A 27,933-nucleotide genomic window follows, 5' to 3' on the forward strand; every position below is an offset into this window, starting at 1 on the left:
ATGCGCCATGCTGCACTTTCCTGCTGTCAAGATGGTGGCCGTTACCCCGGGGCTGTCATTGGAAGCCCCGCGGCCAATGCTGCCTTTGGTCAAAACGCGGAACCTCTAGATTCTTATTCGGATCCTAAGACGTACAAAAGATACTTGTGAAGTCTTTCAGTCCACCCACTGGCTCTATTCCTCTCCTGCCCGGGGTCGGCTCTCTCCCGGTAAATGCCACAGCACCGCCTGCATCCTGTTCCAGCACCCACACTGCGCACGCTCCACTCAGTGCCCTGTACCATACTCGCGCGAGGATAAGGCCCCGCCCCTCATTCACACCGATTTGATGGAGGACAAGCTGTTCTCACTAGGTCCGCCAGCCACGCCCCTTCTCTTCCTATTGGTGCGGAATCTCTGTCGTTTCAGGCTTCTCTTCGGCATCCAACTGAACCAAAGGCCCAATTGGGAAAAGGTAGTTATTTCTGTTTATTTAAAATTACTAACAGAGACATGAAAGATAATTTGCTGTTTTGACCCAAAATTAGAGTGAAGGAGTGGAATTGATCCACAGCCTGAGTCACCAGTTTAAGGACAGGAGGATAGAGAATCTGGAGAGGAGAAAAGAATAAGTAGGAGACTGGACACTGAATCTGGAACAATGAGCAAAGAGGGAGAGGAGTGTGTGGGACAGAGATTTATAGATTTGGGGGAATGAAAGAGGAAACTAGAATTTTCTGTTCTGAATTTCTATCCTGTGTTTACAATGATAACTCTGGTAAACTCCTTTTACAGGGGGAAAAGAACCGAGACATTCACACACCCAAGTGAGAGTGTTCCAGTGAACTGGCTGTGGAAAGAGCTTTAACCAGTTACACAGCCTGAAAAACATCACCATTCATAGCAGGAAGAAACTGTACAGGTGTTGTGTGAGGACGAGGCTTCAACTGATCGTCCAACCTGGAGATACACGAGGACACCAGGACCGCTGAGAAACCATGGAAATGTAGGGACTGTGGGAAGGGATTCATTTCCCCATCAAAGCTGGAAACTCATCGATGCAGTCACACTGGGGAGAAACCATTCGCCTGCTCTCTATGTGGGAAGGGATTCACTCAGTTATCCAGTAAGTTGACACACCAGCAAGTTCATACCGGGGAACGACCGTTCAGGTGTGGTGTGTGCAGGAAGGCATTTGCTTACTCATCTGACCTGCAGGCACATGAGCAAGTTCACACTGGGAAGAGTCCATTCACCTGTTCTGTCTGTGGGAAGGGGTTCACTCAGTCATCCCGTCTTACTGAACATCAGCTTGTACACAGTGATCAGAGATCTTTTAAATGTTCCGACTGTGAGAAGAGCTTTAAAAGCAAGAAGTATCTACGAACACACCAGCGACTTCACAGTGGGGAGTGGCTATTCAACTGCTCCAAGTGTGGAAAGGGATTCACTCGATTGTCTCACCTTCTGACACACCGGCGAGTTTACACTGGGGAGAATCCATTCACCTGCTCTGGGTGTGGGAAGGGATTCACTCAATCATGCCACCTTCTGATACGCCAGCGAGTTCATACTGGGGAGAGGCCGTTCACCTGCTCCAGGTGTGGGAAGGGATTCGCTCAGTCATCTGACTTAATGACACACCAGCGAGTTCACACTGGGGAGAGGCCGTTCACTTGCTCCACATGTGGGAAGGGATTCACTCAGTCATACCATCTTCTGAAACATCAGCAAATTCACGCTGGGGAGAGACCGTTCCCCTGCTCTGTGTGTGGGAAGGGATTCACTCAGTCATCCCACCTGGTGAGACATCAGTGAGTTCACAACTGACTGCAGGAGTTGGATTCTGTTATTGCTGATGTTAGTTACATCCAGGACTGAACTTACAGGTTAATCCTGAGATGTGTAAGAAATGTGGCCCTGCCGCACTCTTCCAATGTTCAGAGCTCCTAGACACAGAACAGAAGGCTCCTTTGCAACTGTGTTTAGAGTCAGGAAGAATAACGGTGAATGCTGGAAACGTGCTGTCAAATCAGAGATTGGTGTAAAACTGTGATCTGTTCCTGACTGAATGTGAAACTGGTTTAAGTTTCAAGCCTGAAAATGATGGTAATTATGATACGAGGATTTAAAATGTTTTGTGTGACACTCCTGATTCTACCAATGTAAAGCAATGACAACGTCAAGTTCTGTTTATATATGGAACCTTTAACCACCCTCTCACCTCCCACTGACTTCAATGTAATGGAAACTGATGGTTGGAATCTGTCAGCATTTGAAAGATATTTACAAATGATTCGAGGGTTTCTTACAGTTGGGATCTTTCTCTGTTCCGTCCACTTGAGATGTTAGATAACAGACTTTCTCCTGTGAATATCGAGCTGGAGTATTGGGCTGTGATGTGTTTCCTTGTTCAACTTGTTGACTCTAAATGTTGAATCTTGTGGTTTCAGACACCAGATAATCAAGCTCACAACAACAGATTGTCTTTTCCTGACTTTATTAACAGCACTGCAATCATACAGAGTAATTCCTTACATGGTTCCGGTCCTCAATGAAGTAATTATAAATGTCATCATTTATATACTTCAGAGCCTGTAATATAGGAATGGTGGATTGGTCTGTAATTTTAATTCAATATTCCTTCTTTTAAAATCATGTTCACCACTTTCCTGTTACCTGCTAATTTTTTCTATTTTTGTCATTACATGATTGTCACACTTTTAATTTGATTATTTGGTCTATATTTTAAATTTTATGAACTTTTTTGATGTAATTTACAATTGAGCCTTTGAGCTGTGAATATATTTTTTGAATAAAATACCATTATATTCAAAAAACAGTTACCCAATCCAGAGAAAGAGATAATACAATGGATTCAGAGCTCCCTTCTTCCCAGCAGTGATCTAACAAGCTGCAGCTACACTCAAGATATTTATATTTAACTTGTTCACTACATCCGTGATCTGGCCCTGCTCCAATCATAACCACAAGGATATCTGTGCATTGTTGAGTGTGAGCACAGGACTGTGTCACTATCGCACACAGATACCGTTTCCTTGGTTCACATCTCCATACAAAGACCAGCTCTTTACGCATCCCCTTTCTACACAATTGCAGGAGACATGAGCAAGGATGTGAGGCTCGTTAATATACACCCACATTTCATAACAGCAAAGGTTCCACTGGGACAAAGGTTCAGTCATTTTCCAGCACAGGCAAAATACAGAGCAGTACAGGAGCACACAAAGTTTAACAGAGTCTCATCAGCCTGCAGGCTCCTGTTAAATACAGAGTAGTACAGGAGGACGCTGACAGTCTAACAGAGTCTCAACAGCCTGCAGGCTCCTCTCCAATAAATTTACTGAGTGGATTTCAATTTAAACCAGGTTTACAGATGTGATGCTCTAGTCACACATTGGTCGCCACATTACCAGAAGGATAAGGAGGCATTGGAGAGGGTGCAGAGGAGGTTTACCAGGATGCTGCCTGGTCTGGAGGTTATTATCTATGAGGAGAGGTTGGAGAAACTCGGATTGTTCTCACTAGAGCAACGGAGATTGAGGGGCGACTTGATAGAAGTTTACAAAATTATGAGTGGCATGGACAGAGTAGATAGTCAGAAGCTTTTTCCCAGGTGGAAGAGTCAATTACTAGGGGACATAGATTTAAGCTGAGAGGAGAAAACTATAGAGGAGATGTGCGGGGCAAGTTTTTTATGCAGAGGGTAGTGAGTGTCTGGAATTCGCTGCCAGATGAGGTGGTGGAAGCAAGTACGATAGTGGTGTTTAAGAGGCAGCTTGACAAGTACATGAATAGGATGGGAATAGAGGGATACGGACCCCGGAAGTGCAAAATGTTTTAGTTGACAGGCAATATGATCGGCGCAGGCTTGGAGGGCCGAAGGGCCTGTTCCTGTGCTATACTTTTCTTTGTTCTTTGAGATGCTGTGGTACGCACACTAAGTCCAGTAGCTGAACTGATTAACAGACTGAGTTTGGGTTTCCTGATCCAGTGCATGTTACTGATACCCTCCCTGGATCTCAAGGCTAAGAGAGACACTCGGGAAGGTATGGGGAGCTGGAACTTGTTTCCATGAGAGTAACTGAAGGTCTGAGAACTGAAATAATCTAAAGTTAGAAAAGAGAAAAGGTTCAGTCCTGGACGTGATTCTTAGCAGCAACAACCGATTCTAACTGTCGGTAGCATGTGAAGCCGCTTATGTTTCAGCAGGCTGTAAGTCTGAGTAAATCGCTTCTCACACACAGAGCAGGTGAACGGTTTTTCCCCAGTGTGAATTCGCTGGTGTCTCAGCAGGCGGGATGAATCAATGAATCCCTTCCCACACTCGGAGCAGGTGGACAGCCTCTTCCCACTGTGAGTGCATTGGTGCCTCAGCAGCCGAACGAATGAGCGCATCCCTTCCCACACTCGGAGCAGAGGAACGGCCTCTCCCTGGTGAGGGTGCGTTGGTGTTTCAGCAGGTCATTGCTTCTTTTAAAGCTCCTTCTGCATTCAGAACCTTGAAAAGGTCTCTTATCAGAGTGAACGCGTTGGTGTTCAGTGTAGTAGGACAACTGAGCAAATCTCTTGCTACACACAGAGCAGGTGAAAAGCCTGTCCTCAGTGTGAGTGCATCAGTGTCTCTGGAGGCTGGATGACTCAGTAAAACCCTTCCCACACACAGGGCAAGTGAACCACCTTTCCCCAGTGTGAACAGTCCGGTGTCTCAGCAGATGTTGTAAACAAGTAAATCTCTTCTTGCACACGGGGCAAAGGTACGGCCTCTCCCCAGTGTGAACACGCTCGTGTATCACAAGGTGGGACGAACAAGGGGAACTCTTCCCACACGTGGCACAGAGGAACGGCCTCTCCCTGGTGTGAACTTGCTGGTGCTTCAGCAGATAGCAGGATCGAGTGAATCTCTTCCCACACACCGAGCAGGTGAATGGCCTCTCCCCAGTGTGCACCCACCGGTGCTTCAGCAGGTCAGATGGCTGAACGAATCCCTTCCTACACACGGAGGAGGTGAACAGCCTCGCTCCAGTGTGAATACTCTCGTGTGTCAAAAGGTGTGAAAATTGAGTGAATGTCTTCCCACACACACAGCAGAGGGAAGGCCTCTCCCCAGTGTGAACACGCTTGTGTGTCAGAAGGTGAATTGAATGAGTGAATCTCTTCCCACACACGGAGCAGGGGAATGGCCTCTCCCCAGTGTGAATGCGCTGGTGTCTCAGCAAATTAATGCTTCTTTTGAAGGTCTTCTCACATTCAGTACATTTAAAAGGTCTCTTTTCTGAGTGAACCAACTGATGCTCAGTGTAGTGGAAGGACTGAGCGAATCTCTTCCCACAGCTGAATGGCCTGTCCTTGGTATGAACTCGCTGGTGCTCAGTGAGATGCACTGACTCACTGAACGACTCCCCACATTGGGAGCAGCTGAATGGCTTTTTCGAGTGTATGAAGGAGCTGGTGCTCCGCGAGGCAGGAGGACAGCCTGAACCTCTTCCCACAGTGGGAGCAGCTGAACGGTCTCTCGTCTGTGTGAACTTGCTGATGTTGGGCCAGTTCCTCGGAGATTTCAAAGCTTTTCTCAGAGTCAGAATATTGAAGAGGATCCTCATAAATGTGATCAAGCTGGTGTGCCAGCAGGTTGGATGAACACATGAATTTCTTCCCACACACTGAGCAGGTGAATGGTCTCTCGCTATTGTGAGTTCGCTGCTGTGTCAGCATGTTTACCAGCTCCATCAATCCCTTCCTACAGGAGGAGCAGATGAACAGCCTCTCATCAGTTTCCAGCTGAGGCAGTAAATTAAATCCCTTCAGATGTACGAATCTTTAGATTCCAATGAACGGACTGACCCTGTCAGACATGAGGTTTGGTTTGCTTTTTCTGAATGCAAATCCTCCTCCTCTATTATCCTGTAAAGTAAGTTACAAACAGGCCATTCAGTCTATCCAGTTTGTACTGGAGTTTCTAGTCCACACAAGTCTCTCCTGTTCTGCCAACCCCATCTCAGGCTTTCAACTCATCTTTCTAATCCCTTTTCTCCCATGTTCTCATCAAGTTTCCTTTTAAAAGTATCTGTTATTTTTCTCAACCACATCCAGTAGTGAGTTCCACATTTTCATAGCTGTCTGAGGAAACATATATCTCCTGTGTTCTTCTTGGATTTATTCATAACTATTATGTGTTCATGGCCCCCAGTATTGGTTAGACCTTCAAGTGGAAACATTCTGTCCACATCTACCTGCCCAACCCAATCAGAATTTTAAAGACCTGTATGAGAGATGACAAACATATCTCTCGATTTGAGTTTGCTGTGTGTAAATCCTTCCCATCTAACCCCTGGAAAGAGAGTTTGCAAAATCCATCCCTGTCAATCCACGATAGAAATTCACAACATTCTCTCAGGTTTAGCAAGTAATGAGGAAAGCTAACAGAATGTTATTGATTATTGTGAGGGAAATCGAATACAAAAGTAAGGAGGTTATGCTTCAGTTGTACAGGACACTCGTGAGAGATCTGGAGTAGTGTACAGAATTGGTCTCCTTATTTGAGGAAGAATATAAATGCATCAGAAGCAGTTCAGAGAAGGTTTACCAGTTTAATACCAAGAATGGGCAGATTGCCTTAAGAGGAAATGTTGGACAGGCGAGGCTTGTATCCAGTGAAGTTTAGGAGAGTAAGAGACGACTTGATTGAAACCTTTAAGATCCTGAGGGGAGGGTCTGATGAAGGATCATACGGACTCGAAACATGAACAGTATCCCCCTCTGCAGATGCTGTCAGACCTGCTGAGTTTTTCCAGGTATTTTCATTTTTGTTCAAGATCCTGAGGGGCCTTGACAAGGTGGATGTGGAGAGAATGTTTCCTCTTGTGGGAGAATCTAGAACTTGGGGTCACTGATGAGTTTTTTTTCTCTCAGACAGTTGTGAGTCTTTGGATCTCTCTTCCTCAAAAGGCAGTGGAAGCAGTTATTTTTAAGGCAGAGCTACATAGATTCCTGACAAGCAAAGAGACCGGAAGGTTATCAGGGGTAGACAGGAATGTGGGGTTTAGGTTACAATCAGTTCAGCCATGATCTTATTCAATGGTGGAGCAGGCTGGAGGGGCCGAATGGTCTGCTCCTGCTCTTCATTCACATGTTCCTGCAGCCAGAGACAATGATGACAGCGCATGCGCCCTGCTACAAGTTGCCCCCTGGAAAGATGGTGGCTGCGCATGCGTCCTGCTGCTCTTTGCCCCCCACCACCCCCCCCGATAAAGGTGGAGACCGTTAACCCGGGTTTCATAAAGATAAAAACAAAAAAACTGCGGATGCTGGAAATCCAAAACAAAAACAAAAACAGAATTACCTGGAACAACTCAGCAGGTCTGGCAGCATCGGCGGAGAAGAAAAGAGTTGACGTTTCGAGTCCTCATGACCCTTCAACAGAACTTGAGTTCGAGTCCAAGAAAGAGTTGAAATATAAGAGAGAGAGAGAGAGAAGTGGAGGGGGGGTGTGGTTGTAGGGACAAACAAGCAGTGATAGAAGCAGATCATCAAAAGATGTCAACAACAGTAAACCCGGGTTTCATAACTGGGGAAGGGGCCATAGCTGCTGCTCGGTGTAGCCGCGGAGCCGGTAGCCTCTTGACTGGAATTTCTCGCCTACAATGGGTGTTTATGAAACCTTACCCCCACCCACGGCCCCTAATACTGTATCTTCTGATACTCACCGCCTGAAGATACGACAAACAAGCATCTGTCCATAGAGACGTCACTAGCACTGCGCATGCTCCAGATCACATTGCCCGTCTTGTTGACGGCAGCTGCGGACCAATAGGAAGAGGGGCGGGGCTGAGGTGGAAGCTGCTGGTCCTCCAACCGTTCTGAGTGAATAAGGGGTGGGGCTGAGCCCGAATGTCCCTCATTGGCTGAAATTCTGCATCATTTTGGAAGCTGATTTGTCTCAAACTCCAGGAGAAAACTGGACCTTTCTGTTTGTGGCTTTAAACAGATGAAACCCTGTGTGTGTGAGGCAAACGTTTCAACATTTTTTAGTGAACTGCGGTAACATGGGGATAAAAGTACAATCAATTCAAGGGCTGACTTAAATCAATAACTGGGCAGAAAGGGAATGTCACCTTCAGACTTGGATTCAATAAATGAACCGGCAAGACGGGTTAGGACAGGTTAGGGAGAAGGGTGACTTTCAAAACAACACAGATTTATACATAAACAACTAATCTCAAAGACAGTCTCTGGCAGTGCTAATAGATATTAACAATCAGACCTAAAGGGGGTTAAAATATATGTAAAAGCAAATTACTGAGGATGCTGGAAATCTGAAATAAAAATATAAGTGCTGGAAAAACTCAGCAGTTCTGGCAGCATCTGTGAAAAAAGAAACAGAGTTAATGTTTTGAATCCAATATGACCCTTCTTCAGAACTCAGTTAAATTATATATGTTTTCTATGTTGAAGAATCAATTTAAAATCTGGAACTCGGATAGGGATGTGGATTGGTGTTAGGTGGGAAGATCTGGATCAGTAAGCCTTAAAGTCAGAGTGGCAGTTTTTCAGAGATAAAAACAAAAAAACTGCGGATGCTGGAAATCCAAAACAAAAACAGAATTACGTCAACTCTTTTCTTCTCCGCCGATGCTGCCAGACCTGCTGAGTTTTTCCAGGTAATTCTGTTTTTGTTTTGGCAGTTTTTCAGAACTGGTTCCTGCGATAGCAGCAATCCCATTGCTACCTGTTAGTAAGACCAATGGAAGTGTTTAAAGTGGAGACATTGGACATTTTTTTATTCATTAATGGGATTTGGGCATTAAGTATTTATTAACCATCCCTAATTGCCCTTGAGGAAGTGGTGGTGAGCCAGCTTATTGAACTGCTGCAGTCCATGTGGTGTAGGTACACCCACAGTGCTGTTAAGGAGGGAGTTCCAGGATTTTGACCAAATGACAGTGAGGGAATGGTGGCATATTTCCAAATCAGGATGGTGAGTGGCTTGGAGGGGAACTTCCAGGTGGTGGTATATCCATGCATCTGCTGTCCTTGTCCTAGGTGGTAGAAGTCACAGGCTTGGAAGGTGTTGTCAAAGGAGCCTTCATGAGTTGCTGCGGTGCATCTTGTAGATGGTACACACTGCTGCCATTGTGCATTGGTTGTGGACGAAGTGAATGTTGAAGGTGGTGGATGGGCTATCAATCAATAAGGCTGCTTTGTCCTGGAAGGTGTGGAAAATCTTGAATGTTTTTGGAGTTGCACTCATCCAGGGAAGTGGAGAGTATTCCATTACATTCCTGACTTGTGCCTTGTAGAATATGGACCGGCTTTGGGGAGACAGGAGGTGGGCTATTCTGCACAGAGTTCCCAGCCTCTGACCTGCTCTTGTCACCACTGTATTTATATGGCTAGTCCCGTTCAGTTTCTGGAGGATGATGCACTCAAGGAAGCTGTGAACTATCTGAGGGTCATAGTGAGGGGAAAGAAAGGGATCTGGAAAACAACAGACACTTAATGTTGTTCCAGGAGAAGTGAGGTCTGGTTGTGCAGATAAAAACAGAAAATGCTGGAAAAACTCAGCAAGTCTAGCAGCATCTGTGGAGAGAGAGGCAGAGTTAACGTTTTGAATCCATATGACTTCTTCAAAGCATCATACAGACTCGAAACATTTACTTTGTTTCTCTCTACACAGATTCTGCCAGACCTGCTGAGTTTTTACCAGCATTTTCTGTTTTTATTTCAGATTTTCAGCATCCGAGTATTTTGCTTATATTTCACTGGTTGTGCAGATGTCAGGTTTTACACAGCTTGCAGTCAGCTTGTGGTTTCACCCTGGATGAGGAATCCCTGAATGGTACCATTCAAAGCACTCGATGGAACATCATCTGCTTGGAGAGGATGGTTTGTGTTACAGCTAATGAGAAGCAGCACACACACACACACACCTCACTGATGTGTTGGAAGTTTAAATGACTGAGTGAATCCTTTCGGACACATGGAGCAGGTGAACAGCCTCAGCCTAGTGTGAACTGCCTTTGGAGGTTGGATGAATGAGTGAATTCAATCTTCTGATTGAACAGACGAATGGCAGTGTCAATGTCCCGGTGATTCATTACAGAATCACACAGTGCAGAAGAGGCCCTTTGGCCCATCGAGTCTGCGCCGACATGTGACAAACACCTGACCTACCTACCTAATCCCATTTACCAGCACTTGACCCATAGCCTTGAATGTTATGACGTGCCAAGTGCTCATCCGGGTACTTTTTAAAGGATTTGAGGCAACCTGCCTCCACCACCCTCCCAGGCAGCGCATTCCAGACTGTCACCACCCTCTGGGTAAAAAAGTTTTTGCTCACATCCCCCCTAAACCTCCTGCCCCTCACCTTGAACTTATGTCCCCTCATGACTGACCCTTCAACTAAGGGGAACAGCTGCTCCCTATCCACCCTGTCTGTGCCCCTCATAATCTTGTACACTCGATCAAGTCGCCCCTCAGTCTTCTCTGCTCCAACGAAAACAACCCAAGTCTAGCTTCATTTCTTCATAACTTAAATGTTTAATCCCAGGCAACATCCTGGTGAATCTCCTCTGCACCCTGTCCAGTGCAATCACATCCTTCCTATAATGTGGCGACCAGAGCTGCACACAGTGCTCCAGCTGTGGCCTCTCCAAGGTTCTATACAATTCCAACATGACCTCCCTACTTTTGTAATCTATGCCTCGATTGACAAAGGCAAGTGTTCCATATGCCTTTTTCACCACCCCACTAACACGCCCCTGTGCCTTCAGAGATCTATGGACAGACACGCCAAGCTCCCTTTGTTCCTCAGAACTTCCTAGTGTCATGCAGTTCATTGAATACTTCTTTGTGAAATTACTCCTTCCAAAGTGTATCACCTCGCACTTTTCAGGGTTAAATTCCATCTGTCACTTATCTGCCCATTTGACCATCCGGTCTCTATCTTCCTGTAGTCCAAGGCCTCATTGTTAACCACCCGGCCAATCTTTGTATCATCCACAAACTTACTAAACCTACCCCCTACATAGTCATCTGTCTATATAAATGACGAATAATTGGGGACCCAGCACAGATCCCTGTGGTACGCCACTGGACACTGGCTTCCAGTCACTAAAGCATCCTTCTGTCATCACCCTCTGTCTCCTACAACTAAGCCAATTTTGAATCCACCTTATCAAATTACCCTGTATCCCATGTGCATTTGCATTCTTTATAAGTCTCCCGTGTGAGACCTTGTCAAAGGCTTTGCTGAAATCCATCTAAACTACATCAACTGCACTACCCTCATTGACACACCTGGTCACCTCCTCAAAAAATTCAATCAAATTTGTTCGGCATGACCTCCCTCTGACAAAGCCATGCTGACTATCCCTGATCAAACCTTGCCTCTCCACATGGAGATAGGCACTCTCCTCCAGATCTTTCTCCAATAGTTTCCCTACCACTGATGTGAGATTCACTAGCCTGTAGTTCCCTAGCTTATCTCTACAAACCTTCTTAAATAGCGGAACCACATTAGCTGTTCTCCAGTCCTCTGGCATCTCCCCCGTGGCCATACTTAAGTTTTTTAGTTAACTATGGATTGTGTATCCTTCTCATAGAGTCATTCTTTGTCAGTGGAATAAATTGTTGTTCAGAGTTATGAATTAAATATCTGCCACTCCCTATCTACAGCCTTATCTTTCAACATATTTTTCTGGTCCACTGCAGCCAACCTCTGAGTTCAGACCTTTGTAGTTGCCTTTATTTAACTTTGAGACCCAGTTTCAGACCCAGGTTTCTCATCGTCAAATTGAATGTAACATTCTTTCATGTTATGATTGCTCTTGACTAGATGATGTTTTACTATGAAATCATTCCTAATCCTGCCTCATTACAGATTAACTTGCCTGTTTCCTCATTAGTTCTAGAATACATTGTTGGATTAAACTGTCCTGAATATATTCAATGAACTCATCCTCCGCCAGTTCGCTTTGTCCAATTTATAAGCAAATTACACTTACACACGATTATTGAAGTACTTTTCTCCCAAGTCCCCATTTTTTCTTTTGTTATTATCAATCCTACCACATCACTACTGTTCGGTGATATATAAAATACTCCCAACAGTGACTTCTTACCCTTACTTGTATTATCTCCAAACAAGCTGACTCCACATCTTCATCTTCTGAGCCAAGAGAATTTCTAATGACTGTACTGATTTCAGCCTTTATTACCATTCCTAACCCATGACTTTTTCATTTTGTTCTATCCTTCAGAAATGTCAAATACTCCTAAATATTCAGCCCCCTGCCTTAATAACGTTGCAAACACATCCCTGTAATGGCTGTGATATCATACACCTTTATTTCTATTTCTTCCATCAATTCATACACCTTGTTACAAATGTTGAAGCATTCAGATAAAGAGCTTTTAAATCTGTCTTTCTGTCAGTTTTCCCTACTCTGACCCTGTTTGCTGTTGCCCTCTTATATTTGTACATTCTGTTCCTTCCTATCACACTCTGGTTATCATTACCATATTGCTAGCCTGCACTATTGCCTTGTCCTTTCTCATCAACTTTCTAACTTTCCCTTCATCCCAAACCGGCCCCCTCCTCCACTATTTAGTTTAAAGCCCACTCTACAGCCCTAGCTATGTGATTCACCTGGGCACTGATCCCAGTGTGGTTCAAGTGAAGGCCACCCCAATGCTGCAGTTCCCTCTTTCCCCATTGTTGATGCTAGTGGCTCATGAATCAAAATCAATTTCTCCCAACTGAGGGAGGGTCAGTACTGAGGGAGCACTGCACTGTTGGAGAGTCAGCACTATTGGAGGGTCAGTACCAAGGGAGAGCTGCACTGTTGGAAAGTCAATAATGAGGGAGTGCTGCGCTGTCGGAGGGTCAGTACCAATGGAGAGCTGCACTGTTGGAGAGTCAGTAATGAGGGAGTGCTGCACTGTCAGAGCGTCAGTACTGAGGGAGTGCTGCACTGTCAGAGGATCAGTACTGAGGGAGCACTGCACTGCTGGAGAGTCAACACTGAGGGAGCGCTGCACTATCGGAGGGTCAGTACCAAGGGAGAGCTGCACTGTTGAAGAGTCAGTAATGAGGGAGTGCTGCACTCTCGGGGGGTCAGTACCGATGGAGAGCTGCACTGTTGGAGAGTCAGTAATGAGGGCGCGTTGCACTGTCAGAGGATCAGTACTGAGGGAGCGCTGCGCGGCACTATCAGAAGGTCAGTACTGAGGCAATGCTGCACTGTCGGAGGGTCAGTATTGAGGGAGTGCTGCACTGTCGGAGGGCCAGTACTGAGGGAGCGCTGCACTGTCAGAGGGTCAGTACCAAGGGAGAGCTGCAGTATTGGAGAGTCAGTAATGAGGGAGTGCTGCACTGTCGGAGGGTCAGTAATGATGGAGAGCTGCACTGTTGGAGAGTCAATAATGAAGGTGCACTACACTGTCAGAGGGTGAGTACTGAGGGAGTGCTGCATTGTCAGAGGCTCAGTACTGAGGGAGCGCTGCACTGTCGGAGGGTCAGTGCTGAGGTAGTGCTGCACTGTCGCAGGGTCAGTACTGAGGGAGTGCTGCACTGTTGGAGGGTCAGGAATGAGGGAGTGCTGCACTGTTGGAGGGTCAGTGCTGAGGTAGTGCTGCACTGTCACAGGGTCAGTACTGAGGGAGTGCTGCACTGTCAGAGGATCAGTACTGAGGGAGCACTGCACTGCTGGAGAGTCAACACTGAGGGAGCGCTGCACTATCGGAGGGTCAGTACCAAGGGAGAGCTGCACTGTTGAAGAGTCAGTAATGAGGGAGTGCTGCACTCTCGGGGGGTCAGTACCGATGGAGAGCTGCACTGTTGGAGAGTCAGTAATGAGGGCGCGTTGCACTGTCAGAGGATCAGTACTGAGGGAGCGCTGCGCGGCACTATCAGAAGGTCAGTACTGAGGCAATGCTGCACTGTCGGAGGGTCAGTATTGAGGGAGTGCTGCACTGTCGGAGGGCCAGTACTGAGGGAGCGCTGCACTGTCAGAGGGTCAGTACCAAGGGAGAGCTGCAGTATTGGAGAGTCAGTAATGAGGGAGTGCTGCACTGTCGGAGGGTCAGTAATGATGGAGAGCTGCACTGTTGGAGAGTCAATAATGAAGGTGCACTACACTGTCAGAGGGTGAGTACTGAAGGAGTGCTGCATTGTCAGAGGCTCAGTACTGAGGGAGCGCTGCACTGTCGGAGGGTCAGTGCTGAGGTAGTGCTGCACTGTCGCAGGGTCAGTACTGAGGGAGTGCTGCACTGTTGGAGGGTCAGGAATGAGGGAGTGCTGCACTGTTGGAGGGTCAGTGCTGAGGTAGTGCTGCACTATCACAGGGTCAGTACTGAGGGAGTGCTGCACTGTCGGAGGGTGAGCACTGAGGGAGTGCTGCACTGTTGGAGATGTTTTTCAGGTGAGACGTTAAACCATCGCTTCGTTTGCTTTCTCTGGTGGATATAAAAGATCCCATGGCCGCTATTTGGAAGAAGAGCAGGGGGAAATTCTCCCTGGTGTCCTGGGGCCAATATTTATCCATTAACCAATGATCTGGGTCATTATCACGTTGCTCATTGTGGGAGCTTTCTGTGCACAAAATGGTGTCTCATTACAACAAGGACAACATTTCAGGAAGTAATATAATTGGCTGTGATGTTCTTTGGGACATCCTTAAGCAGTGAAGGGCGCTAGAGAAATGCAATACCGTTTATGGCTCTAGAAGTGAGAGCTGGGTATTTCTGCTCTCATCTGGGATCACTGTGTCTAAAAGTTGTCCCACTTGCTAATTACCTGCCTAAAATTAGCTAAGCTGTAACTAATTACTTCATCTGCTTGAAGGTGAAAATACTTGCAGGGCTGTGGGGGGGAAGAGCAGGGGGGATAGTTGGACTAACTGGATAGATCTTTCAAAGAGCCAGCACAGGCATGATGGGCCGAATGGCCTCCTCCTGTGCTATAATTCTCATAAATTTGGTGGCGTCCCTTCGTTGCAGGAAACCAATGGATTAAACGGATAAATGGTAAGGTAGAACACGGTGAGACCCAGTGGTAGTCGACAGACACTAGTAAATTTAATATTCTCTCTCCTTGCTAAATGTTTAATTCTGGCTGTACTTCAATTTCTCACTAAACCCTTACCTGCTGCTAAGAGGCGAGTGATGGATCCCACAGGCGGGATCCCTCAACTCTTAAACCCCTCCCCAGGCCTGCAATGGTTAGCTGGAGGAATTAATTCCTGGTCTGATGAGTTGTAATCCGATTGGGTGTCTGGCTTATTTGGAGAGAACATCAAGCTGTCAGGGAGAGGGATGTTGTTGAGGAGAGCAGGTCTCTGATGGTGCATGTGTGTGTGTTTGTGTGTGTGTGTGTGTGTAAGGGAGAGACAGGCTGTGCTGAGAGTTCGGTACAGGCAGCACCAATGCAGCCCTGAATGATCGAGAACGTCACTCTCTGCCGGAGTGAGACTCTCCGCTATGTGGATGCTGCAGGGAAGGAAGAACAGAAGGAAACTCACAAGGAGGAACTCGGTCTCGGGACGGAGCGGAAATGAATGTGCTACACAATTTTCAACACCAAATTATCAAGTGGAGCAAACAGGAATGAAACACCAGTGATGAAAAGTTGGTGATGCAGGTTGATAGAGACATTTAGAAGAGCAATAAGCACTTGCTTTCATTTCTAGAGGGTGAGCATTGAAAAACAGAGGTTTTGTTCTACCCTATATCAAGCGATGGGAGCACTGTGCACGGTTCTGGCCTCCGTATTATAAAAAAGGATATAGAGGCACCAGAGAAGATGCAAAACAATTAAGATTTACAAGGATGATTCCAGATCTGAGAGGTTATAACCATCAGGAAAGACTGAACAGGCTGGGGCTCTTTTCTCCAGAAAAGAGAAGGCTGAGGGAGTGACCTGATCGAGGTCCCTAAAATGATGAAAGGGTTTCGAGCGGGTTGACATAGAGAAGATGTGGAGGAGACCAGAACTGGGCGGTGGGGGTTGGGGTGGTTGGTGGTTATCAATATATGATAGTCATTAATAAATCCAATGGGGAATTCAGGAGAATTTACCCAGAGAATGGGGAGAATGTGGAACTCGCTCCAATAGGGTGTGGTCAAGGCAAATAGCATTTAAGGAAAAGAGTTAGGGTTGGGGGTGGTGGTAGTGGGACTAATCCGATCGCTCATCAGAAGTGCTGGCACGGACTCAATGGGCTGAATGGTCTTTTCCTGTGTTGTAAGATTTTATGATTCATTTCTTTCTGCCCACACACTGGATTGTGCACCCTCCACAGTCACTAACTGGCATGTTTACTTGTTTTTGTCACTGTTTTATTCTGGTTCTCTATCATATCCGCCTCCCTCTCCCACTTTTCCATTTTCCCTCTCCTCCTCTCCCACTCTCCCACTCCCCCCCCACTCTCTCTCTCCTTCCCTCCCACTCTCCCACTTCCCTTGGTCTCTCTCTCCTTCTCTCCCACTTTCCCACTCCCCCGGTCTCCCTCTCCTTCCCACCCTCTCTTCCATTCTCACCGGTCTCTCTTTCTCTCCTTCTCTCCCGCTCTCCCACTCCCTGGTCTCCCTCCCTTTCTTTCTGCTCTCCCATTCCCCTGGTCTCTCTGTCCTTCCCTGCCGGTCTCCCTCTCCTTCCCTCCTGCTGTCCCACTATACTGGTCTCCTTCTCTCCCACACCCCCGGTGTCTCCTCCTCTTCCGCTCTCCCATTTTCTCCGGTCTCTTTCCCGCTCTCCCATTCTCCCCGGTCTCTCCTTCCCTCCCACTCCCCACGGTCTCTCTCTTTCCCACTCTCCCGTTCTCTCTGGTCTTTCTCTCTCCCGCCCTCCCATTCTCTCTGGTCTCTTCCTCCTTCTCTCCCACTCTCCCACTCCCCCCAGTCTCTCTCTCGTTCTCTTCCACTCTCCCATTCTCCGCGGTCTCTTTCTCCTTCTCTCCCACTCCCCAGTTAGGGGAGGCGATGGCGTAGTGGTATTGTCACCTGACTAGTCTTCCAGAGACCCAGGGTAATGCTCTGGGGGCCCGGGTTCGAATGGTAGTAGGTTCAGATGGTGGAATTTGAATTTATTAAAAATATGGAATAAAAAGTCTTACGATAACCATGAAACCATTGTCGATTGTTGTGAAAACCAATCTGGTTTACTAATGCCCCTTTAGGGAGGGAAATTTGTCATCCTTACCTAGTCTGGCCTACATGTGACCCCAGACCCACAGCAATGTGGTTGACTCCTAACTGCCCTCTGAAATGGCCGAGCTGCCACTCAGTTGTATCAAAACCACTACAAACTCTTGAAAAAGGAACGAAACTCGATGGGCCATCCGGCATCGACATAGGCACCGGAAACGACAACAGCAATCTCAGCCCCGTCGACCCTAAGTCCTCCTTACTAACACCTGGAGGAGCCATATAAATACTGTGGCTACAAGAGCAGGTCAAAGGCTAGGAATCCTGCGATGAGTAACTCACCTCCTGACTCTCCAAAGACTGTCCACCATCTGCAAGGCACAAGTCAGGAGTGTGATGGAATACTCCCCATTTGCCTGGATGAGTGCAGCTCCCTCAACACTCAAGAAGCTGGACACCATCCAGGACAAAGCAGCCCGCTTGATTGGCAACCCATCCACAAACATTCACTCCCTCCACCACCAATGCACAGTTGCTGCAGTGTGTACCATCTACAAGATGCACTGCAGGTATTCACCAAGACTCCTTTGACAGCACCTTCCAAACCTATGACTACTTCTATCGAGAATGACAAGGGCAGCAGATAGATGGGAACACCACCAGCTGGAATTTCCCCTCCAAGTCACTCACCATCCTGACTTGGAAATATATCGGCCGTTCCTTCACTGTCACTGGGTCAAAATCCTGGAACCCCCTCCCTAACAGCACTGTGGATGTACCGCACCATAGGGACTGCAGTGGTTCAAGAAGGCAGCTCACCACCACCTTCTCAAGGGCAATTAGGGATGGGCAGTAAATGCTGGCCCAGCCAGCGAAGCCCAAATCCCATGAATGAGTTTTTTAAAAAGTCTCTCTCTCCTTCTCTCCTGCTCTCTCATTTCCCCTGGTCTCCCTCTCCTTCTCTCCCTCTCCCACCCATCCCGCCTCCCACTGTCTCTCTCCCCCTTTCCCTTTCTTCCATCCCCATTCATCATCACCCTTTCTCCCTCTCTCTCTCCCTCCTTCTCCTCTAATCTGTTCTTCCTCTCTACTACAATCTCCCTCTTTCTGCCCTCTCTCCCCCCCAATCCCCTTCCCTCTGCCTCTCTCCCTCTCTCTCCCCCTCTCTGTCTCCCTCCCTCTCTTTCTCTCTTCCCCCCAACCCCCACGCCCTCTCCCTTCGCTCTCTTCCACCCCCGCCTTTGGAAAATTGAGGGTTTGAATCCCAACTCTGTCTCTATCTCTCCCATTCTCCCATTTCTCCTGGTCTCTCTCCTTCTCTCCCGTTCTCCTGGTCTCCCACTTTTTCTCTCTCTCTCCCTGTTTATACAGAGGAGAGAGTGTCAGGATGAAATCCAGTGGGTTATGCAGAGGAGAGAGGGTCAGGGTGCAATCCAGTGGGTTATGCAGGGGAGAGGGGGTCATGGTGGAATCCAGTGGGTTATAGGGAGGAGAGAGGGTCGGGGTGGAATCCAATCAGTTATAAAGAGGAGAGAGGGTCAAGATGGGATCCAGTTGTTTTTACAGAGGGTAGAGGGTCAGGAATCCATTGGGTTATACAGGGGAGAAAGGGTCGGATGGAATCCAGTGGTTTATTCTCTCCTTCCCTCATATTTTTCCTCCCACTCTCCCTTCCACCAATTTCCCCAATTTATTCCTTCCATTCCTCCATTCCCTCCCATTCTCCCTCGTTCCTTCCTCATGCATTTCCTCCCTCCCCTGCTTTTAAACTCGAAAGAGAGAGGAGGGTACCCGAGGGTTGGCCTGAGGGACAGGATTGGCTGGTTGATACCCGGTGAGATTGGCCCATGTGGTTTACATTGGGATTGGAGGTCCACTTAGCAGGAAGAGAGGAGAGGATTGGGCAGTCTTCAAAGAGGTAAGTAGAGAGGACGAGGCGGATTTATGAAGGGAACGAATCTAGAGAGAGAGAGGGGAGGGGGCATAGCAGACTGGTGGGTTTTTGTCCCTGAGTATAATCCTACCTCTGCAGGTCATTATCTATTGAGTAATTTAATTCTGTGTGTAGACCAGTCGACATACAATGAATGAGTTAAGAATAGTTTGGGGACCGCAATTGTTCAGTTCATATCATGGCCTCTGATAGATTTCATATAATTATCTTCTCAAGGTATTGTGAACACACATCCCTCATGTGAACTGATTAATGCTTATAAATGGTCTGTGCACAATGCTTGACACACAAGAGGTTTTATTGATTTAATAAATGTCTTGATGAGGCAGTTTTAATGGAATCAGATTAAGTTACAGTTGAACATCCGGAGATGACACCTTCGCTGACCATAATCTTTACTGTTGGATAAAGCCAACTAGATTGGATTAAGAGGCACCGTTTAAGGGTTGTTTATATGAACACTTTAGAGAACTATTGTTCGCATTTTGGACCTGCCCATGTCCCAAAGCCTTTTACAACAAATGACGGAAGTACCAAAGGCGGGTGCCAAATTGAGTACAGCAAGATCCCGCCAACTTCAAGGTGCTTAATGACCAGATCATCTGATTTAACCCTCCATGCGTTCCTCAATCCTGCCCTCTTGAGCACCTCCCCGATTCCCATTGCTCCACCATTGGCGGCCGTGCCTTCAGCTGCCTGGGGCCCTAAGCTCTGGAATTCCCTCACTAAACCTCTTTGACTCTCTCTCTCTCCTCCTTTAAGATACCCCTTAAAAACTGACCTCTTTGACCGAATTATTGGCCACAATATCTCCTTATGTGGCTCGGTGTCAAATGTAATAATGCTCCTATGAAGCACCTTGGGATGCTTTGCCATGCTAAAGGTGTTAGATAAATATAAGTTGTTGTTGCTGCTATCACTTCCTTTTTACCCTTGGTGCCTGGATTGCCGGTATTGTTGCACCATTTTCCCACTTGGTTGGAGTTAAATTTTTTGTCTTCTTTCCTCTGCAGGCTACTGAGGAGGTTGGAGTTCAGAGGTTGCGGCCAATGGCTGCTCCAAACTTGGCTGCCCTGAATGACTCGCAGATGAGGGAGCTGGGGCACTGGAGCAATTCGGCCGGTGAGCAGTGGAGGCGTCGGTACAATTACTACGTGGCATTGCTCAGCCTCCTGGTCTTCGTGGTGGTGTTTGGCAATGTGCTGGTGTGCGTGGCAGTGTCCAGGGAGAGGGCACTGCAGACCACCACCAACTACCTATTCGTCAGCCTGGCTGTGGCAGACCTACTGGTGGCCACTCTGGTGATGCCCTGGGTCGTCTATCTAGAGGTAAAACTGTTAGTTCAGTCCCGCTTATTGATACGCGGGAGGGCCCCGAAGGGTGTTGGGCCTCGCAGCTACTGACATCACGCCTCAGTGACCCCACCCACCGCCAAAGAGGTCCTAAGTCCTTTTCCCACTTCCCTTCCTGGAGACAGTCACTTGCGCATCAGTCACAGCCAGAACAAGGTCTCTCTTCTGGTCATCCATTTCGATACCAGGCGATTGGTGAACAACACAAGACTGAACTTGACCGTATAGAAATATAGGCCAGGATTTTATGGCCCCTCCTGCCCGGTGGAATATTACTGTCCCGCCGAATAAATGGAGATTTAAATGGCTCGCCGCATCCGCTGGGGGAGAGACACGCTGCAGTGGGGCCATAAAATCCTGGCTATAGAAAATAGGAGCAGGAGTAGGTAATTCGGCCCTCGGAGTCTGTTCCACCATTCAATATGATCATTGCTGATCCTCTATCTCAACCCCACACTCCCGTGCTCTCCACATACCCCTTGATGCCTTTGGAGTCTAGAAATCCATCTATTTCCTTCTTAAATATACTCAGTGACTTGGCCTCCCCATTCTCTGTGGTGGAGGATTCCACAGATTCACCACCCTCTGGGTGAAGAAGTTTCTCTTCATCTCAGCCCTAAATGGCCTACTCCATATCCTGAGACTATGATCCCTTGTTCTAGACCTCCCCACCAGCCAGAGGAAACATCATTCCTGCATCCAGTCTGTCCAGCCCTGTCAGAGTTTTATACGTTTCAATGAGATCCCCTCTCATTCTTCAGTGAATACAGGCCTAGTCAGCCTAATCTCTCCTCATATGACAATCCTGCCACCCCAGGAATCAGCCTGGTGAACCTTCATTGCTCTCCCTCTATGGCAAGTATACCCTTTCTTAGGTAAGGAGACCAAAACTGCGCACAATAGGGACAGGGGCAGGCCATTCTGTCCATCGAGCCTGTTTCACCATTCGATTGGGTCATCATGGAATGTCCAGCACAGAAGGAGACCATTTGGCCCATCAAATGGAGAGACAGTGGCATAGTAGCAATGTCACTGGACTAGTAATCTGAAGGCCCAGTCTAACACTCTGGGGACATGGGTTCATATCCCTACAAGGCAGTTGGTAGAATTTAAATTCAATTAATAAATCAGGAACTGAAAGCCAGTCTCAGTCATGGTGACCATGAAATTATCATCAATTGTCGTAAAAACCCATCTGGTTCACTAATGCCCTTTAGGGAAGGAAATCTGCCGTCCTTACCCGGTCTGGCCTACATGTCACTCCAGGCCCACAGCAATGTGGTTGACTTTTAATTGCCCTCTGAAATGGCCGAGCAAGCCACTCAGTTCAGGGGCAATTAGGGATGGGCAACAAATGCTGGCCTTGCCAGCGACGCCCACATCCCATGAAGAGATAAAAAGAAATTTGAGTCTGCTGCAGCTTTTTGAAAGATCAATCCAATTAGTCCCCACTCTCCACCACCGCCCGTTGCTCTTTCCCCCGTCGTCCTGAAAATTTCTCCCCTTCCAGTATTTATCCAATTCCCCCCTTTTGAAAGTTTCTATTGAATCTGCTTCCACCGCCCGTTCGGGCAGCGCTTTCCAGATCACAACAACTCGCTGTGTGATTAACAGTCGCTCTTCCTCACCTCGCCCCCTGCTGGTGACGCTTCACTTGCACCGAAGGCTTATCCACCTTAGCAAAAACCTTTCCAACGTTGTCGCGGCCAACCTCGACCACTGAATGATCGTCATGGATGGGGTATAGTATTGCAGCCGTCGGGCACACTCCTGAGTGTTGTGATCCTGCTAAGAGCAAATCTCGCAATCCCATCTCTCAATCGCTTTCATTACCACTTCAAATAAAGAAAAAGCAAACATGAGATCAGCCAGCGCAATGAAGCTAATCAGTGCACAAATGATAAAATATTCATTCATTATCATCCAACTGCTAGATAATTAATTTTGTATAATGTCTCCGCTAGATATCTAATCGCACTATTCTCACACAATTAAACCTGGAGCAAAATTAGTTTTATAGGAAATGAGAATTACTGTAATATTCTTTGCTGCAGCACTTGTCAAACTAATTTATACTTCGTACTATCTAGATTGTCCACAAGCGTTTAATCTCTTGGAACATTCTTCATTTTGAAATTACCCGAATTACTATTTTCGCCTTTTATATTCTTTTCAATGGAGATGTAATATCTCTATGGACCTCAGTGACTTTTAGGGGGAAGAAAGTAAATGAGAATTTATGGTAAGGGAGAATTCATTATAAGGGAATGAATTACTTAAATTAGAATCTAGAGGCAGCCAGCGCAAATCAGTAAATCAACAATTAAACAGTTAAACCAGATGAACCTTATACACTCTCAAACTTTGTACACCCTCAGGGTTTGCAATCACCAGCAAGATCCTGGGAGTTATACTGGAGTTAGAGGATGGCAATAACATAGATTAAGTTGCTCTTCAACAGATAGGGGAAGGACAGATGGTCCCAGCTTACATAGGAAGGCAGGTCTCTGCCTGGGTGAAAGTAGGGTCAGATGATGCATGTACCCTTGTACCAGAGACTTGTCTGTTTCATGTAAACCTATATGTTGACAAGATCGGACTCTGGAGGATGTTATTGTATGTGACCAATAATGTATAAAAATGATGAACACTTGTAGCTTAGCAGAGTACTGTCTCAAGTTGTATTGAGATGGTGCCCTCCTTGCAATTGCTCAAATGAACAATCGTAACCTGTACCTGAGTCTCCGGTGGTCCGTTCATCAAAGACACCACATCAGTGACAAATGCATAAAATGACCCAAGTGTTAAGCCAATGTTCTCCAAGTTTGATTTAATGTAGGTGCAGGATGAGTGTTAGTTTCTCAACAGAAGATTGTTAAGATGATGTTACAACACATATTCAAAAGATTCAAATCAACACGTTCTCTTGGCGTATTCATGTTTAGAATATGAAAATGTCTAGGCTTTTTCTCTGGCATGAATGAATAATTGATGTGTTATTTAATGAAAATTTCAATGAGAGCAAATCTGTCAACAGCAAAACAACAGCAGAAAGTTTATAATTTCAATAACAACTTATGATGCTACAGCACATTCAATTTAATGAAGTGTCTCCAAGGTGCCTCACAGGAGTGATTATCAAACAATATTTGACCCTGAGCCACATCAGGAGATATGAGGGATCGGTGACCAGAAGCTCAGTCACAGAGTGAGGTTTTAAGGAACGTCTTAAAGCAGGAGAGAGAGCAAGAGATAGAAAGAAAGAGAGAGAGAGAAACAGGGGCTGGAGATAGGGATGGTTGTAGGGACTGGAGTGAGTTACAGAGATGGGGATGATTGTAGGGACTGGAGGAGGTTACAGAGATAGGGATGGGTCACAAGGAAAGATTTGAAAACAGGGATGAGAATCCCAAAATTGAGTTTGGATGACCTTAAGTTTCCATAAACATATTCCTTGGAGTCATTCTTCCTGTTAATTCTGATGAGCTTATTTGGGGGAGACAATTGAAAGTGGGTGGGGTAGGATCAGTTGGTGGCCTTTGGGCTCTGTCCCCTGCAGCATCCTCAGCCCCTCCCACACCAAAGTGGTCTACTAACGGAAGTATTTTAGAAGCACTGCTCTTAGGTGTCTTGTGCCCAAAGGCAGTAGAAGAACAAAATACTGAGGGTGCTGGAAATCCAAAAAAACAGAAAATGCTGAAAACACCCAGCATCTGTGGAGAGAGAAACAGAGTTAACATAAAAGCAAAAAACTGCGGATGCTGGAAATCCAAAACAAAAATAAAACTAAAAATACCTGGAAAAACTCAGCAGGTCTGACAGCATCTGCAGAAAGGAAAAGAGTTAACGTTCCAGGTCAGAACCAAAGGGTAAGGCACTGTAGGAATGCAGATCTTTTATCTGGATTTAAGGCTGGATATAGAGCTCCAGTCAGTGAACAGATGTCCGGATGGCTGGAGGTGTTCTGTGATCTTGTGGAAGGGTTTGTTTGAAGGGATGCCACCCTGGCTGTGAACTGTTGCTGATGCTGTTTGTACCTTGCTCTGGTTAAAGGTGGTTGGCGAGTGGTGTTTCAGCTCGGTTCACTGTGACATCTTTGTGACACTGGATGTGATGTTTTGCACAGTCAGCATCCTCAGCCTGTGTGCCATCAGCATTGGCAGGTAACCGGAAGGCTTTCAGTGGCGTTCGCCAGTGTGGAACCAGGCCATTCGGTCCATCTGCTCCGTGCCGGTGTTTCTCCTCCACATGAGCCCCCTCCCACTCCCTCTTCACCTCACCCCGTTCACCATATCCTTCTATTTCTTTCTCCCTCGTGTGTTTATCCTGCTTCCCCCTTAAATTCATCGATGCTATTCACCTCAACCATTCCCTGGATGTGAGATCCACATTCTCCCCAATCTTTGGGTAAAGAAATATCTCCTGAGTTCCCCATTGGATTTATTTTTCGGAATGTGGGCATTTGCTGGCAAGGTCAATATCACCCTTCAACTGAGTGGCCTGCCAGTGTTAGGGTTAGAGTCAACCCCACACCTCTGTGGGTCTATAAAAGGGTTTTCTATAGTAATTATAGTTCTGATAAACATAGGACTGTAGCTTTAACCACAGGGGAGGAAAAGAGGAGAGCGATTCTCCTGAGTATTTGTGGGAGCAAAACCTACAGTTTAATTCGAAGCTTGACGGCTCCCTCAGAAGACCTTCAGTAAATTAGTGACAATAAGGAACATTTTCAATCCAAACCCTCAGTCACAATGTAGAGGTTCACGTTCAATTCACTGAATACAGCCCCGAGAGAGACCATTACTACCTACGTGGCGAAATTAAAACAACTAATGGAATATTGTGATTTTGGTGAAAGCCTGAATGATAAGCTCAGAGATCATTTTGGTCTCTGGCGTGCAAGAGGCTGCTATTCAGTGAAGATTGCTGACTGAAGTGGATCTTGATTTTAAGAAAGCGTTAGAAATAGCGCTTGCGATGGAAAGTGCTGGAAGGGATTCACAAGCGATTCAAGGTGCACAAAATGGCGCCATTTTCCTAGTTGGGTGGGAACGATCAACTAAATTGGCACAAAAATCCAGGACTCCGCCAGGAAGCGGGAAACAGACCCCGCTAACCGAAAATTGAGGAATCGGTTTATTAGCAAATTCAAAAACTAATTTTTATCGATATGGAAACAATCACACTCCTAACGAGTGGCAATTTAACAAGGTGGAGTGTTATTTTTGTCACAAAGGAGGATACATATTGAAACATTGCAAAGCGACATTAAAACAGGCTTCAGGGCAACAAACAAAGCCCAATGAAGTATATAGTGAGGAAGAGCCAGAAACAACCATTTCTGACATTTAATCCTTATTCAACATGAGAGTTGGGAAGACAGAGCCAGTCACTGTCACTTTACAGGTGAATGGGAAACTCTTAATAATGGAAGTAGACATTGGTGCTTCTACCACTGTAGTTGGAAAGCACACTTTCAGATATTTAAATTAAGGTGCTCAACAATTAAATTTGGAACAAACTTCCACCAAGTTGAAAACGTACACAGGCGAAGAAATCCAGGTAAAAGGTATCACCAGACTGCCTGCTTATTATAGACACCAAACAGCACAACTACCAGTGTTGGTACTAGAAGGTAGAGGACCAAGCCTTCTAAATCGAAATTGGTTGAGGGAAACTAACCTTGATTGGCCAATAAGATTTCAAAAGGAAGCAGGAAGAGTTCCTGAGTTGGAAAAGGAACAAGGCAAGGTCCTTCAGAAAGAGCCTGGAGAGTCCAAGGACCGCAACTGGATGAAAATGGAGTGTGTAGCTATTCCGCAACCTGAAGAAATGAAGACTGTCTTAAACAACGACATGGAAGAACAGCAGAAGAAACTGAAGGCAACTCTGCTGAATTACAGAGTTCAAGTTGAAGCGAGTGAGTTTCGCAAAGAAAAGAAAAACTCTGTTGAAAGACCCTCACACACCACAAGGATCCCTCAGGTCAAAATTTGTACCTCTGGAAAATTACAAAGAGAAGCAGGAAGAATTTAATGTCACTGAACAAACTGAAGAACCAATTAGCACAGAAGACGCAGCAATGTTCAAGGATCCAGGAGGAAGCCAACAGATACACGAAGGAGACAGAAGAGCTGGAGAATCAGCTGAATGAAGCTAAAGAGACCTTGAAAGGAAAGGTCATAGAACTTTTCAAGATGCGAGTAGATAATGAAGTCATGGATAACTCAATTACTGAACTAAGACAAGTTGAGAAATCACCTGAGAGAAGTCTGGCCAACAGTGAAGTCAAGATGAAGGCCAAGACTATCCTCTGTGGTAGAAAGCAGAAGACAAAAAGGAGGAAGATCCTGAAAAGACAATAAAAGGCGAGAATGAAAAAGTTAACAGGTGACTAATCGGAAACTAAACTTGCTCGTTTCCTATTTCACTACAGAACAATCCCAGTTTGGAGGGGAAGATGGAGAAAGGTCAAGGGAACCAAAAAGCGACTCCTGATTTGCATAGTCATGAGCAACAATTTACTGTAAGGAATGTCAGTGGAGGACCAAAGTGGTTAGCTGGTAAAGTAAGCTCTGTGACCGGAGCATTGTCGTACCGCATGGAAGTGGAGGGCCGGATCACCCGTAAGCATGTGGATCATTGAGGAAGAGAGATATCCCAAGAAAATTATGTTCCACCTGTAACCATTGCTGAACCTATGGTTCCTGTTGAAGTTGCTCAACCAAGGACAGACATGCCCGATGTCTCTGTTGGAGTGGAAGACACTGAACTGCCTGTGCCTAATGAGGTACCTGATGTTAATGCCGTTCCAGAGAATGTGGTTCCTGCAAAAGAATCGGAAGTTGTGGAGTTTCGACATTCCACACAGACCAGGAAACCATCTTAGAGACTGAACTTGTAATTTCATGACCTGTGTAAATATTGTGATGGCATGAGATAAATACAAAAGGTAGAGGAAAGTTTAAGGTGGGGGGTGGGGATGGTGGTGGCTGTAGTAATTATAGTTCTGATAAACGTAGGACTGGAGCTTTAAGGTTACTCCTGTGTTGTAAGATCACATGATCTGTATAGACCAATGAGTTAGCAGCACGGGGACCCTTGAGGAGAGAATTCTTCTTTAGTTATAGAGTTAGATGCACATATGTAACTGCTGATGCCATCTTGTAAATAAAGTTCAACGTTTCCACCAAGCAAAGCTGCCTAGAAAATCAACTCTATCACACTTTCCTTCCCGAAAGTACATCAGTGAAACAAACAGGGCTTTTATGACAATTGATGGTCACCATTACTGAGACTAGCTTTCAATTCTAGATTTATTAATTGAATTTAAATTCCACCTGCCACTGTGGTGGGAATTGAACCCATATCCCCCAGAGAATTAGCCTAGGTCTCTGGATTAGTAGTCCAGGCATTAATGCTGTGCCACCATCTCACCTTTTAGTGACAATCAAATATTGATAGCCCTTAGTTCTGGTT

The 27,933-nt window shown here is 46.2% G+C and overlaps 1 pseudogene; it reads left to right on the top strand.

The window, feature by feature from the left end:
- Window positions 1-27,933, top strand: part of LOC121270258 — a 35,103-nt pseudogene continuing 7,170 nt past the window's right edge.

Source organism: Carcharodon carcharias, chromosome 27, assembly GCF_017639515.1.
Source record: "Carcharodon carcharias isolate sCarCar2 chromosome 27, sCarCar2.pri, whole genome shotgun sequence".
NCBI lineage: Eukaryota > Metazoa > Chordata > Chondrichthyes > Lamniformes > Lamnidae > Carcharodon > Carcharodon carcharias.